Here is a 13390-nt window from a genome sequence, read left to right as displayed (position 1 = left end):
GTCCTGCGTCCCAGCAAACTGCTGGTCACCCAGAACAGACAGAACGCACTGCCCTCTGGGAGCCTGTCCTCCTGGGGGCAGAAGGCGACCACAACAGTGGCTGATCGTGGCCAAGAGGGTGGAGACTGTTGAATTTTAGGGATATTTACTTAATGTTAGAACCGGCATTTTGGTTCTAAGTAACGGTTCCTGCAACAAATTTCGAAAGCCACCTGGCTGGCGCGGCCTCCCTCTGGTGACCGGCCCCGCCCCGCGGGCTGGCCGCCTCCCCACCAACACCTGCCCCAGGGCGGCCTGCAGGCTGATGGTCCCACTTCAGTTCGGGCCTGGCAATCAGCAAGCGGCCGCCTCGACTGGCCATCCATCTGACTCGACAGCTTAATCTGATGATAACACAATGGTGACAGAAACAGATTCTTCTGCACAATAAAGAATAGCACACAGGCTTCCCTGGTGGCGCAGTGGTTGAGAATCTGCCTGCCAATGCAGGGGACACGGGTTCGAGCCCTGGTCTGGGAAGATCCCACATGCCGCGGAGCGACTGAGCCCGTGAGCCACAACTACTGAGCCTGCGCGTCTGGAGCCTGTGCTCCGCAACAAGAGAGGCCGCGATAGTGAGAGGCCCGCGCACCGTGATGAAGAGTGGCCCCCACTTGCCGCAACTAGAGAAAGCCCTAGCACAGAAACGAAGACCCAACATAGCAATCAATCAATCAATCAATTAATCAATAAAATAAATCTTAAAAAAAAAAAAAAAAAGAATAGCACACAGGGGCTTTTCGTGGGATAGCTGGCTAAATTCACCAAGTTTTGGAAATACATCATTTCTGTGCCTCGCCCTTTATTCTGGGAACTTCCACCGGAGTGTGAAAAGGCTCACAGGGAAGGGTCGCCGCCCACTCCTGGGACGCCCGCTCGGGACCACACCTTCTCCTCCAGTTCCCGGTCCCCCCAGCACCGTCCCTGCTGTCACGGTGAAGCCAGGCAACAAGCACCGCACATGGACACTTCGGGGCGAGTCCGGCAGTGGGCACGTCGCAGGGCAGTGCCTGTCCCCCGCCCCCCGGGACCACTGGGGACCATCGGGGACCACCAGGGCCTCCCTCCCCAGCCGCCGCCTCTCGCCCCTCAAGGCGGGCTCGCCATCGCTCGGCCAGTCCAGCGTTCCGAGGTGTGCATCTGAGCAGAAGCGGCACGCGCTTTACTGGTAACGCGCATTGTGATGTGCCTGCGCCCCCAAACCTGACGGTTTTACCGTAAAGATCCTGAGCGCGGGCCGGGGGCGGGGGGCCTGCTCCTGAGCCTCGCTCCCCCCGCTGCCACTTCCGCCTGAGAGAAGCGGTACAACGAGCCAGGCTCCCCGCTTCGGAACCCAAATGCCAGGCCCGGCAGAAAGGGACGACTCCCGCTCCACAGCCAGGCCTCCCCCCAGGCCTTGCCGGAGGACTGCTTTCACGGGAATAAAAGGCCCACAGAGCAGACCCGGGCTCCTTTCTCATTCACAGAGGGGGTCCCTAACTCAGGCCTCTCCCCGAACGGCCCCCTCCCGCCCTCACCCCCCTGCTCCCCACCAGAAAGCCCCCCGGACGGACCGCAGCCCCCCGTGACAGCACCTCCCCTGGTGCAACTGCTCAGCCGGGCTGCCACCTGCCACCTGCCTCTCCGCCTTCCTCCCGCTCCCCCAGCCCCGCGTCAGGTCAGCCGAGGCGGCGGGCACAGGAAGCGCTCACGGCCCGCTGTCCTCCGCCCACCGAGCTCCCCAGCGCAGCACTCGGGGTCTGCAGCCTTCCTGCCTGGACCCTCACGCATCCCGACGCCCCACCGGAGCCACATCCGGGCGTCCACACTCCGGCTGCTCAGGCCCCTTGGCGAAGCCTTACCACCTCTGCACAGGTGCTCCGCCCAGCCCTCCCACCGCGACAGGAGCAGGTGGCAGGGACCCGGCGAGGGCTGTGGCTCGGGTCCTAAAACAGAGTCCAGCACGCGGACGCCCCTCCTCCAGTACCCGCACCACCAACCTGCCGCCCCCCGCGAGGCACGGGGCGTCCCCGGCCGCCTGCACGGAGGGCCACCACACACGGGACAGCCTCGCCGGCACCGCGCCCCCTGCACTCGGCCCTCCCCCGGGGCAGGCTGCACACCAGGAGGGGGCGGGGCCCCTCCAGCCAGGGACAGGCTTGGGTGCGCTGCTTTTCCCGCAATGCAGAGGACCATGCCCGCCCACACTGGTGTCCAGAAAGCACAACCGAACATACAGGTAATGCATTTCTTTTACGCCACTTCTCGTCCCCAAAAGGACTTCTGACAGCGTCCCTGCTTCCCGACCAAAGGTGGCACGCACGGTGCGTGGGGAAAGCCGGCGCTAGTGACAAATAAACCCGGGCTGAAAACTCCTACCCCAGTGGTTTGTGCAGGTCGCTCACTCCCAGGCGGCCTGCTCACATGCAAACAAAGACCCTGAGTGTCCCCCTCAGCAGGTGACCTCGAGAATTCCCTAGGACAGGCTGGGTAAAGCCTCCAGCAAGGCTTTCAATAAATGTTAGTATCAGCAGTATCATTACTGCACTGACCAGAATCTCCTGCAATGTAACTCTACCAGGCTGAACCTGAGGGATATGAGGGTAAAGAGACCCAAAAATAAGGCCCAGTTCCACACACACACAGAAATTATTGCAGATCTTCTAATTCTGACAAAGCTCACCTAATGGACCACATTACCCCTCACTACTGTGACTTCCTCTCACACAAGAAAACAATGTCATATGCTGGTGTCACTGCTGGTTCCCGGCCACTGCAATAGTGTCGGATTCGGTGTCTGGTCCTCCAGGAAGTTCTTTCAATTTAACCGACGATTAAGGTCAAGCCTCCCAGAGACAAGTGACTCGGGGCTGTCGGGGCCAGGCCAGCCACGCCCGCTGGGAACACACACGTGCTAAGCCTACGTGCCCGCTCTAGGCCCACACAGCACAAGCTGGCCATCAGCATGGCACACCTGGACACAGAACTCTGCCACCTGAGCAGGAAGCTCCTTGAGACCAGCCACTTCAGTGGCTCCCAAATCATCCACTGTAAAAAACTAGAAACGGGCAGCTGGGCAAAGCACCTCCTTAGAGACAAAAGGAATTTTAGAGACATGGCAAATCAGCCCTAGGCTTCACAATGCTCCAGACCAAATGAAGGTCCGCGGCCACATGGAATCACAGTCACGGGAGGTGGAGCCCAGCTGAGACCCCGTCTCTAGTCTTGCCTCCACCAGGTACCGTTTTGTGACTGAGTTAACAAACGTCAACTATTATTACTATTATTCAGGGCTCACCATGGGGGGGCCCGGGTCGATTCCCCAAATGGGATTCTCTCCCAATAGCTCACAATAGCCCTGTGAACAGCAATGCCGTTTTCCTGATTTTTGGAAAAACGAAGGCTCGGTAAAGGCTAAGTGACTTCACTCAAGGTCACAGATAGTAATTATGGAGCCAGGTCCAAACTGAGTCAGTCTTGTTCCCAGAGGCTGGAACCTTAACCCTGCGTATAGCACCCCAAATGAGGGCGTGGACAGTGTAAATCTGTAAAACTAGGATGCTGATTGGATGGGGTGGGGTATAGGGACAAGGATGCCGATTGGATGAGGGGAAAACAAGGATGCTGATTGGACTGAAGAGAAACACGGATACTGACGGTACTGGAGGGAAAACAAGGATTCTGCTTAGCTCCTCACCCTTTTTCCAGTTAGTCTCATCCTTCTAGGAGGCTATGGCTCCACATTAACATTTCTACCTAGGCAGTGCTTCATACCCCACAAAACAGTCATCTATTACCTCTGTGCTCATGCTCATCCAGGTAGACAGAGTAAGTGTGATCACTGCCATCCCACAGCGGAGGAGGAAGCCAGGGGCTTCACAGCTGCCCAACCCACCCAGCTAGTAAATGGCATCAGCAGGATCCCTCCCACAACTGGCACTTCATAAATAAAATCTCAGTTCAGCTTCCCCAAAATGTATTTGGTTGCATATATGAAAGTTTACCCTTACCTGACACCATGAAAATGCTTCTACCCAGAGAGAGAAAAAGACCAGCCATTCAAAGGGAAAGATGGGCGTGAAATACAATACGGCTGTCCATGTTTAACGTTTGTTTGTAAAACTAACGCCAAAGTTTTGGTAACGTCTGCATGTTCTGTCATAACCACAAGACCGAAAACTATAACGCGGGGATAACATGTCGGGTTTGCAATTCGAAGAGATTCACGTGTCTCTGAGGAGTTACAAAACCATACACACATCCATAAGCACAGGCAACTTAGAACAATGCCGGCTGAGGATGGACCCACGTGGGAGGGGAACTCGGAGCTTGTGTGGGTTGGAGAGCTCTTCTCAGGCAACCCTAAGCCTGCACTGGAGATGCTCAAACATTAGGGTCCCCTGGGGCGCTTGCAAAGACACAGGTCCCCGGGTTCTGACCCAGTAGGTCTGGCAAGGGGCCCTATAATCTTCCTTTTTAACCAGCACACTCAGTAATTCTGACACCAGCAAGGTTCAGACCACCTTTTGAGAAACTGTTCTGCTATAGCTCACGAGTATCCCACTTCAAGGAGAGCAACGGGGCCCGCCTGTCAGTGGTGGCTCTTACTTATAACACCGACAAGTGGGCCAGATCTGAAGGGGACACCCTCGGCCCCTACTTTTAGTCCTTTTTTGGGGGGTAAAAACAAATGAGAAACAACTACCAGTTATTTATTAAAGTTCAACATTAAAATGTCCCATCCCATATTTTGCCCTGAGATTCAATTCACTCTCTCCATCCACCTAGAAACCTCTGAACATCCAGGGCTGGAATTGCCCAATCTGTCAATAAGGTGAGAGTTTTCTAAACTAGTATCCATATGACTCAATTTGTCAGTTAAAACTGCCACCAGCGCTGTGCTTGCAGAAAAATGTCCATAAATGCATTATTGCAACTGGCAGATCGATGTCTATAATAAAAACAAATAGATTTGACAAGTGCCGGCTTTTACGAGTCCTGCCATTGGTGGACCGCACATTCAGTCTCACCCGCAGACTTCTGGGAATGGGCAACAGACCTTGGGTTAGATACTCTGCTGACTTCACAAGTGTTACGGGTAGGAAATTATTCTAAAGAGAAAATTTTCCAAGTAATAGAATGAACGTACTAGGCGTTTATAGCTCTCTCACAATTCCTTTCACAGTTACACACATACACACATGACAAATTTAACAACCCTAAGAAAATGTTTCTGTAGAATTTTTAACTGGTTTTTATCACAGCTGCATCACAGGCCAAATGAGTTTACTCCAGGTTGGGGAGGGGGAGGGTACAAGAGGACACGAGGCCTGGAGACCCCCACTCCTCTGCTAAGCCCCCAGTCTAACTGAAAACAACCTGTGGTATCAGAAACAAGTGTCAGCATTTAGCACGTGGCCAAGGATGTCACTGCCGTGTCAGTGGCCCCTGGGGCAGCCTATTTATTTAGTTGTTTAGCTGGAGCAGACATCAGGAGGATGGCAGCCACAGACTGGCTTAACTGCCAGGGATTTCGAGCACTTTGGCAAGACACTGTCTGTGACCAATTTACACGTAAGCCACATCTGCCAAAACCACTTTGATTCCTTCAAAGTTTACAAAAGGTCACAAAAATGATTTATTCCTCTTCTTAGGCAATTCATTTTAACAGTGATATAAAGGAGTAGGTCATTCACTGTACCCCATATACTTTTTTTTTTTAAATAAATTTATTTATTTATTTTTGGCTGTGTCAGGTCTTCGTTGTGGTGCACGGGTTTTCTCACTGTCCTGGCTTCTCTTGCTGCGGAGCACAGGCTCTAGGCGCGCAGGCTTCAGTAGTTGTGGCATGTGGGCTCAGTAGTTGTGGCTTGCGGGCTCTAGAGTTCAGGCTCAGTAGTTGTGGCACACGGGCTCTAGAGCGCAGGCTCAGTAGTTGTGGCGCACGGGCTTAGTTGCTCCGCGGCATGTGGGAATCTTCCCGGGCCAGGGCTCGAACCCGTGTCCCTTGCATTGGCAGGTGGATTCTTAACCACTGCGCCACCGGGAAGCCACCATATATTCTTTATATGGTTTCCCCAAGCCCTGCGGCCCTCCTTGATAAGCTCTTTATTACTGTTAATTTTTTTAAGAAAATTTAAAAGAAAACTAGACTATTTCTTCCCACTGACCAGCAGATAATGCAGCAGTTACCCAAATGCCACAGGACACACATCTCGCAGTATTTTGCCTCTAACAGTGGAGGCCCAACTTTCATCTACCTATGCCCAAGAAAGGCCTCCAGAGCTAACGGGATGGGAAAATTGATGTCAAGCAAGGGGAAACTAGCCATCCTGCACAGTCAAAACTCCTTCCCCTTCCCAGATAAACCACACACACTTTCAAACCAAGAATGGGCAATGGATTGGTTCATTTATGAAAAGGCCACTCTCACCCAATGGTAATATTATATTATAGTTAATATGTCTTCGATGTTTAAATCTTCAGGTTTCCTTTAAATAATATTCTCTGATAAGACCCAACCTCTTTCAGAAACTACCCAGGAAACAGAGGGTCAGGGAGGACCGTGACAGGAGCCAAAGGAGCTCAGGGCCTTTCAGGGACCAGGGGCCTCAGAGACGACAAAGGATGTCAAAAACCTCAAGGGAAGTGGGTCTAGAAGAGGAACTTCACCCTGGGGCCATGGAGGTAGGTGGGGTCAGAGCAAAGTGTGAAAACAAACCTGGCAATAATGTTAACAGATGACTATGGGAAAAGAGAATTCAGAAATCACTGTTTTGCTTCCTTCTTTTCCTACCAAGGAGAATATACTACAAAACTGAAAAGGGCATTGATGCCCAAAAAAGGGGAGTTGAAATACAACAGTCTTGGTTTGAATCACTGGCTTCTAAATGTTTGTCCTCTGCAAAATAAGAATAAAGGCAATTCAGTAAGTTTATTTTATTAAAAAATACAAAGAAGAGTAAACTGTTTGGGGTTCCTGAGAAAGGAAGAGAAGAGGCCTGGAGGAGAAAGTCCACAGGAACGCGAGGGAAGTCACGTTCTTCCTCAGGCCCTCCTTCCGCCTCCTTCCCTGAAGGAAGGATGGATGGTCCCTGAGTGAGACATCTGTAAGGGAAACCGTGGAAGAGCAGGTCTGAGTGGAAGATAAGGCCCAGGTGAAGCTCGACAGATAATCCAAGCAAGACCAAAACAGAGAGGAAAAGAAAGGTTTAAGAACCACCGCAGCTGAACAAGAGTAAGATGTTAATCACTGTGGCCACACCTGGGGCTTTATTTCTTTAAACCTTGCTCTCCAACAGCGAGGCCTTTTGAAAGCATCGTCTAATGACATTAGTTAAATCTAGTTTGTGTAATACAGATTTAATGAAAAGAATGTTCACCTAGAGAAGTACCTTAGTGTAGCTCTGCCCTTGAGGCCTGGTTCCCCCGGCCCCAGACTGTCACAGACACCACTCTCCCACTCAAATCCTAACTCAAAACAAGAACCCAAGCAGAACTGAAACGCCTACCAGCGCAAGGCCAGCTCTCCTTTGCAACTTGCGGGCTCTGGACCTGAGCAAGGGCGCACCTGGCGTGAACTGCCTCATGGGACAAGGTCTGAGTTAACTCGATATTAACCACCAGCTGGGGGTGGGGGATGGAATGCAAAGGGCGGCCCTGACATCATTTTCTTAAAGTTGTTGACCCCCATGGCGGGCTAAGCTTCCTTGTGTCCTTTTCACCTGAGTGTTTTCTCCACTGGGGACTCATGAAAGCAACACACACCCTCCTCATCACGTCTCGGGATGAGGAGATGAAGAGGAGGGCCTGGCTTAGCTACTGGAAGGGCTCATAGTTACACGGCCAGTCTAACCCTTAGCACTTCGTGTTCCCCAGCTTCGTGTTCCGCTGCTAACAGCCGCGGTGTCCCGTCTCCGGACAAATCAGTCCCCCCCTGCTTGATGACCATCCACTCAACCAAGCAAAAGCTGTGCTCACATATACAAAATGTGCTTCCAGAACAAGGTCAGCTACTGAGTTGAGGCACGGAGAGCAAACACCATTCTGAGATTCAGGAAACGATGAGCCCAGGGAGTGAGGAATACCGCTTAGAACTGCTCTACAGCGTTATCACCGACTTGGGAATTACGGCGCCCAGGGTAAGTGGCTCTCACACTCCACCTGGTTACGTGTTGCTGTTTACGAAGGCGATTAGGGCGTAATGTATACCAACATCAGATGAGGACGCCAGAACGCGGCCCTCCTCTCACCCTGTCTCAAGCAAGAGGCCATGGGGGGTTCTGCACAAGGGGTCTGCTAAGGGCCTGCTGCAAGGCAGGCCCGGACTACGGCCTTCTGGAAGCTTCCTGGAAACAGAAGGCAGAGGAGAGGCCCCCTTGGGGCTGGTCGGCAGTGCAAGGCAGGAGGGCGGGCAGGAGGGCGTCGAAGGTGTTGACCAACTAGAGGTTCGGCGGAAGCGGCCACAACTCCCAGGCCAGGCCACTGTCATCCAATTTGGCCGAGGAACCCCAGGCTGGGAGAAGGCTGGCTACACCTGGGCATACCTGGTCACACCTGGGACCCACAAAGGTCAGCTGGGGGGGCTGGTGAGAGCGGGCCCCACCACGATGGCAAGGCGGGACGGGGAGCGCTCGGAAGACCACTGGGGGCTGGAATGCCCCAAGGGCTCCAGACGCCTGCTCTCCCCAGGGAGAGCCCCGAACTTTGGCGGGAGGAAGGCAACCCAGACACTCACCGCGCTGCCCAAACCGCCGACAGAGAGGAGCTGCGAGCGCAGAGACGCGCTGAGTGAGCGCGTGAAGCCCGGGCAAGTCCGTGGCGCGGGGGCGGGGCCGAGGTTTGTGGGCGGGGCCTGACGTAAGGCTCCCGGGGCCCACACGCACCGGGACGTGGCGGAAGCGCGGCCGGGAGACGCAGAGGCGGGGCCGGACCGAGGTTCGGGGGCGGGGCCCAGAGTGGGACGGGACCTGGACGTGAGGGCCGCGGGGCCAGACGCGCGGGGGCGGGGCCTAGACTGGTGGGGCGGGGCCGAGCATGGGCACCGCCTCCCCGCCGGCGCGCGCTCGCCCAGGTCGGAGCATGCCCAGTGCGGCGGCGCCGGGGTCGACCCCGCTCTGCGCAGGCTCGTTGGACGTGTGGCGCTGCCTGGCCCGGCTCCTGCAGGCACCCGGGCCGGCCCTCTCCGGCCTCGCCGCCAGCGCCCCGCGCTCCTTTGCAAGCCCTTCCTATCCGCACGAGCTGGGCCGCGCGCTTCCCGCCAACGCCCCTCGGGCTCTGTCCCTCTGTTTACCAACTGTCAGCACCGTAGCACTTGGCGAGCGCCGTCTGCTCTGTACCAGGGCAGGTGTGGAGGCGAGGGCGGGTCTGGAGGCTCGGCGTCTGGTGCACCCAGTAACCTTGTTGCTGGTTCCCGCTCTGGGGAGGCTGCGAGCCCAGAGCACCTGCCACTCTCCCTGCGGCCGCTCCCGGAGGGCAGAGACCAAGCAGAGCTCGCTCAGCAGGACAACGTCTGGACTCTGTGCACAGCAAAGGGTCCTGGGGTTAGCCTCTAGTGCTTGTGACGGGTCTGTCACCATCCATGGCCCCTCAGGTGCTGCCTGATCACCAAGACCTAGACCCGCCCAGTCTCAGTGGCTGTTCAGTGAGCACACGCGTGCCTGGCACTGCTTGGTGTTGTGTGGACATTATTATGGGTTGAATTATGTCCCACAAAAGAGATACGCTGATATCCTAGCCCCCAGTACTCTGAATGTGACCTCATTTGGAGATAGGGTCTTTTTACAGAGGCAACGGGTTAAAATAAGGTCATTAGGGTGGGCTCCTAATCCAATATGACTCACGTCCTTACAAGCAGAAGGCCACGAGAAGACAGAGACCACGGGGAGAACTCCGTGTGCCGATGGAGAATGGGAGTGATCCTTCTGCAAGCGAAGGAACACCTGGTACCACCAGAAGCTGGAAGAGAGGCATGGGACACGTTCTTCCCTAGAGCCTCCACGTGGAGCACATAGCCCTGTGGACACGCTGATGTCCAGACTTCCGGCCTCCAGAACTGTGAACTCCAGTACACGTCTGTTGTTTCAAGCCACCAGTTGTGGTACTTCCCACAGCAGCTCTAGGAAACAATACGCATTCTATCCAACCTGATTGACTAAGGATCCCGGCGGGTGGAATCATCCCTTGAACTTTCAGGGAGGTCACACACCCCTTGGCAACCCCAGGCCCACGTGTTCTGAGCCACCATGCTATGGGCCTCCAAGGTTCCATTGTCTTAATGGGAGCAGAATCTTTGCCTTCCCAGGATGTACGACTCCTCTGTTGGGATTCGGCCAAACTTCATACATCGGCACTTGGGACTTGCCTTTTCCAACACACCAACGTCATCAATGGAAGTTCACTCAGAGGACCTCAGCAGTGTTTGCTTTGTGAAGAGCCCTGGTGACTCTCCGTGGGCCACATCGTGGATCCTCCCAAGGCCCCCAGCCCCCAGGCCACACCTCGGCTGAGACGTGTTTGAACGGCTGCTCATGGAAGAGAACTAGGCCCTGGGTACAGCGTGGTGATCAAATTAATGCACTTTTTCTCCAGTGAGCCTAGACACAGCCTCAGAATCCTCCTCAACACTGCTCCAGACAACCATAAGCATTAAATTAAGATGCGTGGCAGGCGAAGTGAAGCACCTTTGCTGTTTGTTCTGGTCTTTTCTATTAGCTCACTGTGAAACTTTAGGAAGTTTATTCAACTTCTCTAATCCTCAAAATCATCATCTCTAAAGGATCTTTATAGTACTTACTCTATGTAGGGCATGTACATGTGGGTAGTAAACATTAATGACAAGAATACACCTGTCCTCTTATAATCTGTTACTACCAGGACCCAATCAGAACTGAGATCCCAGTAGAACTGAAAAGAGAAAATAACGCAAACATTGAATCAAGATGCTTACTGATACCCTAACCAGTGTACTGTGATGTAGTTTTACAATTAATACCTAAATCCTACTTTTCCTTTTATCTGACTAGTATTTTAATGTGAATTCCTAAGTTATTGTTAGCATCTCTGATTCCCACCCCAGGAAAGAAAGACCATCTTGGTGACTGGTTAGGTGGATTATGTGGCATTGGGAAAGATGGGTGAGAAAGAGAAGGGAGAGTGCAGCATCCAGGGGAGACGCACACACCTGGCTCTGCTTAGCAGGACTCCCTGCTGGGGAGGCTGAGAGATGCTGCAGCTGCCTTCACAGGGGCTCCAGGGAGAGGAGCCAGATGGGGGTCTTGGGGCCAAGAGGGACAGAGGAAAGGCCACCACCCCTGCCCAGCCAAAGACTAAGACTCAAGAATGTGGTACCTCGAACTCCCCCGTGAGCAGAACTAAAATCTGCATTCCCTGCACTTGCTGGTAAGTTCTTTCCTTCTTGATGATAATTTTCAAAAATTCGAAACATTTTCTCAAAAGTCCCCGATGCCTCATTCCCTTGTCCCATCACACCTGATCCTCACCTCCATGCACTTCCTGTTGGTTTAGCAACACAAGGATGGCTCCCAGTCAGGGGGCTCTCCTGGTGTGTAAAGAACACGGGGTCAGGACACTTGGGATGCGGTCTCACTGTGCAATCCACCTGACCTCTCTGTTTGTAGGACGACAGCATTGCACTAGATGGGTGAGGTTCCTTTGGGGTTTTCCAACCTCAGATTAATAAGTCATACGCATCTTCTCCCGACACAGGTTCCCATGAATGACTTTTTACAAAAGAGGTGGAAAACCCCAGGAGCCTATGCTCAACTTCAGTCTGATTTCTTCACGGGCCTCCCCGGATGTCCTTTAAGATAAGCCAGCTTTCTTGTGGGTACTGGGAACTGTGTTCATTTGCATCATTACTTTAAACATACAAATGGATACCTTTCAGGTTAAACAAATGAACATGACATGTGATTGCTTCCCATGATTTGCAACCCAAGAAAGTTGTTTAATAAGCCTCTCTTTCCAAGCTACTTTTGTGACATTAGAGACCATTTACAACAAAGCTGTCTTCAGTAGTCAAACTTAATCCTTACTATCCTGCCTTTGGGAAAAGAAGGGATTGTGTAACGATCACATAAAACCTTGTGTGGTTTGAAAGCCCCAAACTCCGGACAAAAGTGTGAGTCTTGTAACGAAAGACTACAGACCTCGCCACTTTAAGGGTTTTACATAGGGTTTTCTTTTAGGGTAGCATCTCCAGTGGAGAGCTTCGCCTATTAACACAATTGATTTTCTCAGCCCCAGCGTTCCTGTAAAGGTTGGAGCCGAGAGCTGGCCAGAGTCAGCGCCCTGGACCTGGGGGCCGCAGCCAGCATGCGAGGACAGGGGTGCAGAGCATCCTGGTGGAGGGAAGAGGGGACCCTCAGGACCCGGGGTGGGCTCTGGTTGTCTCTGATTACACTCTGCTCTGCACTGGTGCCCAGTGTAGCTGGAGCCATTGTGTTGTGACTGCAGCGCAGGGAGGTCTTCTAAGAGTGGGTGAGAGAAGCTGAGGGCGGCGGGGTGAGGTGGGGTGGGAGCTTTGGGCTCCACCCCCATGTGGGGCATCGGTGGGGGTGGGGGGGTAGGAAGGCCGGGTGCTGCAGCCTCACCTGGAAGGTTATGCATGCTTAGCTCTTGCATTCCTACAAAGAGGCAGGAAGCCCTTCTGCCCAGGAACCCCCGGGTGCTTCTGTTGATATCTGGCACCCTTCAGGCTCACCTTGGGTCGGGGAGGGCTCTTCCAGAGGCACTCTGAAGACCTTCATTCAAGACTTTTCCTGAGACCTAGTTTAGCTGGCGTGCTTGCTGCAGGGCTGGAGACGCTGCGTCTAATGGGACTTGTTGCAGCCCCTAGGGCGCTCACAGCTGAGTGGTGTAGACAGATGAGGAAACGGGGTTTGCAGTCTGCAACAGTGGCTGGGGCAGTCAAGGGGTGCACAGCAAGGCCCCTCCCTGCAGCAGGGTCCCCTGTGTGCCTGGCCCTGGGCTGTGGGTGTCCCCACGTGGAGCAGGCTTGTTGAACAGTCAGGGTACCTGCTGCTGCTGACGTAAGGAAAGGCCTGAAAGGGAGTGAATGGCAGGGTTTTCACTGCCTGCCCGCCCCGCGCCCCGCAGGGAAAGGACCACTGATTTTTGTGGAATTTGGATCCAGTTGTCCAGTAATTGTTGGACAAAGATCATCCCGCATCTTATATACCCTTCCTTCCAAAATGTGGCAACTTTGGATAATTAAATATCCAGGAAATGTATGTAGTATATATATAAATGAGTGAATACAAGTCAGCCCTGCCGATGTATATGTATTTGGAAAGGTTGCTTAGAGAACTACTTCTGCAAATGGAAACACTTTGGGGGGGAGTTTTCCCAC

The 13390-nt window shown here is 53.6% G+C and overlaps 1 protein-coding gene across 2 annotated transcripts in view; it reads right to left on the bottom strand.

The window, feature by feature from the left end:
* Positions 1 to 8834, bottom strand: part of MGMT (O-6-methylguanine-DNA methyltransferase) — a 285233-nt gene extending 276399 nt beyond the window's left edge. Inside the window, exon 1 of one of the 2 annotated variants that reach the window (XM_068549088.1) lies at positions 8756 to 8834. The gene's annotated coding sequence lies outside the window, so the exon portion shown is untranslated. The remainder of the gene's footprint in view (positions 1 to 8755) is intronic. The other variant, XM_068549089.1, reaches the window with a different exon arrangement.
* Positions 8835 to 13390: the final 4556 nt, after the last annotated feature.

The sequence above is a fragment of the Eschrichtius robustus genome, chromosome 7 (genome assembly GCF_028021215.1).
Source record: "Eschrichtius robustus isolate mEscRob2 chromosome 7, mEscRob2.pri, whole genome shotgun sequence".
In the NCBI taxonomy this organism is placed as follows: domain Eukaryota; kingdom Metazoa; phylum Chordata; class Mammalia; order Artiodactyla; family Eschrichtiidae; genus Eschrichtius; species Eschrichtius robustus.
This window is presented reverse-complemented; position numbering and strand designations above follow the sequence as displayed.